The 8,384-nt window shown below is 39.8% G+C and overlaps 1 pseudogene; it reads right to left on the minus strand.

The window, feature by feature from the left end:
• Positions 1-705: 705 nt before the first annotated feature.
• Positions 706-1,596, minus strand: LOC123932168 (annotated as a pseudogene).
• Between the last annotated feature and the right edge of the window lie 6,788 nt (positions 1,597-8,384).

Genomic DNA, 8,384 nt, shown 5'->3' on the forward strand with positions numbered 1-8,384 from the left:
TTTCATCTTAATGAATACATCTTACAGATGGAATCTGATATACTATAATTCAATAGGTAGATGAAGTGCCTGAGAAAGACGTATTTTGGATAACAATTAATGTGTGATTTAATACTTTGCTTCATCATCCTTAAAGTCAAGTTTGACTCTAAGGCAATGTTATATCAATCTATTTTTTCCATGTTTGTCTTTTTGTATAGATTCCACTTGTAGATGTGTATTTTATTATCATTTCTTTGCCAATGACTATGGGAGTCATGATGGACATAAGCTGTGTAACAACAGGATCCCAATGTGCAGAAAATCCCCATGAACAGCTGTAACCATCAGTACACCTAAGTATCTATTCTCTGGCAGAATATATAAGATAGCAATATACAAAGGAATGAAGTTCACAAAAGGGAAGCCCAGTGGTCTTAGATTTTCCTCTATTATAAATTGACATAAATATCTGTGGTGGTCAAGAGCAGATTTTCCACTGGAGTAGTATTCAGTCAAACTAAAGAAATAATACTCAGTATGATGTATTTAATTTGAAAAGAAATTACTCTTAAGAGACTCATGGAGTCCTTTGAATGAGTGAGAATGTCCAAATATTTCATATCTGAGGTTAGGAATGACATTGACAGAGTAGGAAAATGACAAAGGGAAGATCTCCTGAGTATCATGAGCTATCACAAAGCTTAATAAACTGAGTTATGTAATTTACACAGAGAGGTTAAATAAACAAGTATTCCAGGGAAAAAATAGAAGAGGTATGTTCAGCATGGGTGTGACCACAGTGTACATCACCGAGGCCACTGCACTTGAGTGAGAGCTTTGAATAATAGCAGAGCTAAGATACACTCCTAGGCTCATACAGTAAAATAAGGAGACAACCGAGAGGTGAGATGCACAGGTGGAAAATGCTTTATACTTGCCCTGAGCTGATGAAATCCCACATATGGAGGAAACAATGTTAGAGTAAGTGTAAAGGATCCCAATGAAGGGACCACCAACCAGCAACATAGCTGCAAAATACAGCACCATGCTATTGAGAAAGTTGGCAGAACGTGCAAGTTGGATCATCTGATTGAGTTTGCAGAAAAAAATGGGGGGATTTCCTGCTCTGCGCAGAGGGACAGTTGCAAAACCATTGAGGTTTATAACATGAAATACAAGATAGTCATGATCTAGGACACTAGAACCAGCAGTCCACGAAGTCAGGGATTCATAATGACCATGTAGTGCAGGGGATGGCAGATGGCCACAAAGCCATCACAAGCCATCACAGTTAGTGGAAAGACATCTAATCCTGTAAACACTATGAAAGAATACATCTGGCTGAGGGAGCCTTTGTAAGAGATCACTTTGCTTTGGGTCTGGATATTCCACAGCATCTTGGGCATAGTGGAGGTGGTGAAACAGATGTCCACAAAGTACAGGTTGGCAAGGAGGAAGTACATGGTTGTGTGGAGGTGGAGTCAGATCTGATGGCCCGGATGATGAGCAAGTTACCAAACACAGTTATCAGGTACATGGGAAGAAAAGTCCGAATATGAGAGACTGCAATTTTGGTTCCTCTGAAAAACTGAGAAGCTGATCTGAAGGGCACATGTACCTGAATGTTTATAGCACCAATGTCCACATGCACCTGAATGTTTATAGCAGCAATGTCCACAATAGATGAACCTGGATGTCCATCAACAGATAAATGGATAAAGAAGATGTGGTATATATATACAACGGAATACTATGCAACCATCTAAAGAAATGAAATCTTGCCATTTGTGACAACGTGGATGGAACTAGAGGGTATTATGCTGAGCGAAATAAGTCAATCAGAGAAAGACAACTATCATATGATCTCCCTCATATGAGGAAGTGAAGATGCAACATGGGGGTTTTTGGGGGTAGGAAAAGAATAAATGAAACGAGATGGGATCGGGAGGGAGACAAATCATAAGGGACTCTTAGTTTCACAGAACAAACTGAAGGTTGCTGGGGGGGGTTGGGAGAGAGTGGTGGGGTTATGGACATTGGGGAGGGTGTGTGCCATGGTGAGTGCTGTGAAGTGTGTAAACCTGGTGATTCACAGACCTGTACCCCTGGGGCTAAAAATACATTATATGTTTATAAAAAAATAAAAAAATTAAAAAAAAGAAAATCTTAAAAAAAAGTCTCAAAAAAAAAAAAAAGAAAAGAAAAGAAACCCAGAAGCTGAAACACTGAAATTCCTGTATTGTTTCATGGGTCCATGTGGTGGAGGCGACTAGCAGCACAGGGGACAATAACATGACTAATTTTCACAAAAATGGACATTGCTCAAATTGTGGAAATGCTACAATTTATATTTTCCAGTCAAGAAACTAATTTCAATATTTTTTAATGGATCTGAGACCCTTTATTGTTTCCCAACTTCATCTCTGTTTAGGAATTTCCATCTCAATGTCAGATTTCCCCAAAAATAATGTATTGTACAGTTTAATAAGAAATTATTTCATGCACTTGAGAAATATATAGAATGTCAATCATGTTTCAGGAATTCTTAGTCATAAAATAGAGGTTACTGAATATCAAAATTTCCTACAATTCACTGATGGTTATAGGATAACAGATAGAAAGATTAAATAATCAAGTGATAGGGACAGTTGCTATGAAGAAACAGAAGCAGGGTAAGGAGAGAGTGGGTGGGATGTTGTGATGAGTGTGCAGTCAAGATTGGGTAAGAAGGTAACATTTGAACAGAGACCTCAAGAAAGAGAGGGTGGGGGGCATGGGTGGCTCAGTGGGTTAAAGCCTCTGCCTTTGGCGTGGTTCATGATCCCAGGGTTCTGGGATTGAGCCCCACACCAGCTCTCTGCTCAGTGGGGAGCCTGCTTCCTCCTCTCTCTCTCTGTGCTTGCCTCTCTTCCTACTTGTGATTTCTGCCTGTCAAATAAATAAATAAATAAATAATCTTTAAAAAAAAAGAATAGAGAGTGGAACACATGAGGTCTAACTGAAATAAGAAATGGCCAGTGCAAAGGTCCTGAGAACCTGTTTTTCTCAAAAAATTGAGGCTCAGAAGGAAGCAAGCTTGTTTAGGAAAATGGACAAGAGGGAGAGTGATGAGAAGTGATGGCAGTGAAATTCCTAGAACCACGTGGCCTCATATCTGATTAAATTTTAAGTTACAGGAACTTCTTCATCCACACTGTACTTCTTCCACTTTATGATCTGTTGCAATAGCATCCTGTCAATTGAACACCCCTCCTTAGTATCATCTATTCATTGAGTTTGGCCTGCGTATTATAAGTGTCATCTTGTAATAGAGGAGCCAAGGATCCCTGCTCTAAAGACTGGTTTCACTTATAATGGTTCCAGCATGCACGAACACACACACACACACAGTCACATTCACACCACATGCACACTTCCCCCCACCTGCTCCAACAAATGTTTAGAATATGAATGCATAATTTATTATTTGCTTATTATGCATTCATATCCTAAATGGTGTGTTGGAGCATGTTGGTGGGGGAGTGAGAAGGATGTAGAGGTAACACACACCAGGAGGATGTGGTAAAAAACTAATGATATACTGTATGGTGACAAACATAACATAAAAATAATTAAAAAAGGATATGAATGCATACGCATCATATTACCTTCCTCACAAGGAGTGTAGAACTGGAACCTCCAAATCCCTACTTGTAGCTTCCTAGGGACAAATCATCTTGAGGCTCCATTTTGTAATGGCTGCTTTCTGACCTGTGTGTAAAGAAACATAAAAAAAAAATTGAGTTCAATAAACAGAGAGAGTGAGAGAGAAAAGGAGGAGGTGAAATGAGATAGACATAAAGGGTAAAATGATCTAATAAGCTCAGTCATCCTGTGAGAGTGTGAGGAAGGAAATCTTCCTTGGTGCTAGTGGAATCCCATCTTGGTTTTATCCCATTTATACCCAGCAAAAATAATAAAAGAGCAAAAATAAATTTGTTTTTGGAGTGCCTGGGTGGCTCAGTCAGTTAAGTTTCTGCCTTCTGGACAGGGAATGATCACAGGGTCCTGGGTTTGAATCCTGAGTCAGGCTCTTTGCTCAGCAGAGTGCCTGCTTCTCCTCACTCTGCTTCCCTCTCTGCCCACTTTGCTCTCTCTCTGTCAAATAAATACATAACATTTAAAATAAACAAATAAATTTGTCCAAAACACAAGGTAATGACAACTTCATGGTGTGAAACACCATAGAGTTCAACCATCACAAGAGAAAATGAGTAAAGAGAATAAGCCAACACATCAAATATTTGGACATTTTTATTATCAGGTAGTAGACACCTTAGACTTGGTTTTCCTGTGCTTTTCCATATTTATGTGACCAATTGGTTTTTATATGGTCCAGTAGAGGAGGAGGTGAAACCCTTTAACACTTTTATTGCGAGATCCGTTTTAGTTTATTTACATTTAGGCTTTGGGATTTAGTCACCTTTTTGACAAATTCAGGAGCACATCTATATCTATTTGTCTGTTCCTTGTCCAACATGCAAAATCCTCCCCAGACTCCATAAAATCCAAGACACCCCATGGCAATCTCTCCTCTTACTTTGAATATTCTTCATGTGATTTAGCTGAAGACATTATCTCAGACTTACATTATCTCACTGCATTCCTGTCTGTTACTCTGATGTAAGGACTACAGGAGTAGGACTTCACCTGCACTGTTCACCTTTTTCCTTATTGATATGGATGTATATGCACTTACACAAAAACATATTCAAGAAAATGAAACAGTATGAATTACAAAAATGACAGAGGAGATAAAATCAAGTTAAAGAGAGCAGGTTCAGTGCAACTGTATTTAACAACACTGAAGAGAATTTTGAGAACTAACTGAAAAAGGAACTACAGGAACAGTAATTTCACAAAATCAACATGAACAAAAACATAAAAATTCTCCAAAACCAAGGTATTATGTATAAAGTTCTTAGAAATTTCTGGACATAGAAGATACTCTTTTTAAAATTAATTTTATTTTTTTCAGTGTTCCAAGATTCATTGTTTATGCACCACACTCACTGCTCCATGCAATACATGCCTTCATTAATACCCACCACCAGGCTCACCTATACCCCCCCGTCTCCCTTCCAAAACCCTCAGTTTATTTCTCAGTGTCCACAGTATCTGATGTTTCTTTTTTTTTTTTAACATTTCTTTTTTTTTTCCATTTTATTTATTTTTTCAGCGTAACAGTATTCATTCTTTTTGCACAACACCCAGTGCTCCATGCAAAACATGCCCTCCCCATTACCCACCACCTGTTCCCCCAACCTCCCACCCCTGACCCTTCAAAACCCTCAGGTTGTTTTTCAGAGTCCATAGTCTCTTATGGTTCGCCTCCCCTCCCCAATGTCCATAGCCCGCTCCCCCTCTCCCAATCCCACCTCCCCCCAGCAACCCCCAGTTTGTTTTGTGAGATTAAGAGTCATTTATGGTTTGTCTCCCTCCCAATCCCATCTTGTTTCATTTATTCTTCTCCTATCCCCCTACCCCCCCATGTTGCTTCTCCATGTCCTCATATCAGGGAGATCATATGATAGTTGTCTTTCTCCGATTGACTTATTTCACTAAGCATGATACGCTCTAGCTCCATCCACGTCGTCTCAAATGGCAAGATTTCATTTCTTTTGATGGCTGCATAGTATTCCATTGTGTATATATACCACATCTTCTTGATCCATTCATCTGTTGATGGACATCTAGGTTCTTTCCATAGTCTGGCTATTGTAGACATTGCTGCTATAAACATTCGGGTACACGTGCCCCTTCGGATCACTATGTTTGTATCTTTAGGGTAAATACCCAGTAGTGCAATTGCTGGGTCATAGGGTAGTTCTATTTTCAACATTTTGAGGAACCTCCATGCTGTTTTCCAGAGTGGTTGGACCAGCTTGCATTCCCACCAACAGTGGAGGAGGGTTCCCCTTTCTCCACATCCTCGCCAGCATCTGTCATTTCCTGACTTGTTAATTTTAGCCATTCTGACTGGTGTGAGGTGATATCTCATTGTGGTTTTGATTTGTATTTCCCTGATGCCGAGTGACGTTTCAACTCCCCCTCCAATTTCCCCCAATTCACTGTTCATTTCCTTCTTCTAACGTCCTCCATGTTATTCCTTATGCTCCACAAGTTAGTGAAACCATATGATAATTGATTTTCTCTGTTTGACTTATTTCATTCAACATAATCTCCTCCAGTCTCATCCATGTTGATACAGAAATTGACTATTCATCCTTTCTGATGGAGGCATAATACTCCATTGTATATATGAACCACATCTTCTTTATCCATTCATCTGTTGAAGAGTATCTTGACTATTTCCACAGTTTGGTGACCATGGCCATTGCTGCCAAGAACGCTGGGGGCAGAGATAGCCCTTCTTTTCATTACATCTGTGTCTTTGGGGTAAATACCCAGTAGTGCAATTGCAGGGTCATAGGGTAGCTCCATTATGAATGTCTTAAGGAGTCTCCACACTGTTTTCCAAATTGGCAATACCGACTTGCATTCCCACCAACTGTGTAAGAGGGTTCCCCTGTCTCCACATCCTATCTGACACTTGTTTACAGTCTTCTTAATTTTGGCCATTCTAACTGGTGTAAGGTGCTATCTCAAAGTTTTTTTTTTTTTTGTTTGTTTGTTTTGTTTTTTTCTTTTTTTAAAATTTCTTTTCAGAGTAACAGTATTCATTGTTTTTGCACCACACCCAGTGCTCCATGCAATACGTGCCCTCCCTATTACCCACCACCTGGTTCCACCAACCTTCCACCCCCTGCCCATTCAAAACCCTCAGGTTGTTTTTCAGAGTCCATAGTCTCTCATGGTTCATCTCCCCTCCCAGTTTCCCTCAACTCCCTCTCCGCTCCATCTCCCCATGTCCTCCATGTTATTCGTTATGCTCCACAAATAAGTGAGACCATATGATACTTGACTCTCTCTGCTTGACTTATTTCGCTCAGCATAATCTCTTCCAGTCCCATCCATGTTGCTACAAAAGTTGGGTATTCGTCCTTTCTGATGGAGGCATAATACTTCATTGTGTATATGGACCACATCTTCCTTATCCATTCGTCTGTTGAAGGGCATCTTGGTTCTTTCCACAGTTTGGCGACCGTAGCCATTGCTGCAATAAACATTGGGGTACAAATGGCCCTTGTTTTCACTACATCTGTATCTTTGGGGTAAATACCCAGCAGTGCAATTGTAGGGTCATAGGGAAGCTCTATTCTTAATTTCTTCAGGAATCTCCACACTGTTCTCCAAAGTGGCTGCACTAACTTGCATTCCCACCAACAGTGGAAGAGGGTTCCCCTTTCTCCAAATCCTCTCCAACACACGTTGTTTCCTGTCTTGCTAATTTTGGCCATTCTAACTGGTGTTAGGTGGTATCTCAATGTTGTTTTAATTTGAATCTCCCTGATGGCTAGTGATGATGAACATTTTTTCATGTGTCTGATAGCCATTTGTATGTCTTCGTTGGAGAAGTGTCTGTTCATATCTTCTGCCCATTTTTTGATATGATTATCTGTTTTGTGTGGGTTGAGTTTGAGGAATTCTTTATAGATCCTGGATATCAACCTTTTGTCTGTACTGTCATTTGCAAATATCTTCTCCCATTCCGTGGGTTGCCTCTTTGTTTTGTTGACTGTTTCCTTTGCTGTGCAGAAGCTTTTGATCTTGATGAAGTCCCAAAAGTTCATTTTGGCTTTTGTTTCCTTGGCCTTTGGAGACATATCTTGAAAGAAGTTGCTGTGGCTGATATCGAAGAGGTTACTGCCTATGTTCTCCTCTAGGATTCTGATGGATTCCTGTCTCACGTTGAGGTCTTTTATCCATTTCGAGTTTATCTTTGTGTACGGTGTAAGAGAATGGTCGAGTTTCATTCTTCTACATATCGCTGTCCAGTTTTCCCAGCACCATTTATTGAAGAGACTGTCTTTTTTCCATTGAATATTTTTTCCTGTTTTGTCGAAGATTATTTGACCATAGAGTTGAGGGTCCATATCTGGGCTCTCCACTCTGTTCCACTGGTCTATGTGTCTGTTTTTATGCCAGTACCACGCTGTCTTGGTGATCACAGCTTTGTAGTAAAGCTTGAAATCGGGTAACGTGATGCCGCCAGTTTTGTTTTTGTTTTTCAATATTTCCTTAGCAATTCGGGGTCTCTTCTGACTCCATACAAATTTTAGGATTATTTGCTCCAGCTCTTTGAAAAATACCGGTGGAATTTTGATTGGAATGGCATTAAAAGTATAGATTGCTCTAGGCAGTATAGACATTTTCACAATGTTTATTCTTCCAATCCAAGAGCATGGAACAGTCTTCCATCTTTTTGTGTCTTCTTCAATTTCTTTCATGAGTGTTCTGTA

The sequence above is a fragment of the Meles meles genome, chromosome 20 (assembly GCF_922984935.1).
Source record: "Meles meles chromosome 20, mMelMel3.1 paternal haplotype, whole genome shotgun sequence".
NCBI lineage: Eukaryota > Metazoa > Chordata > Mammalia > Carnivora > Mustelidae > Meles > Meles meles.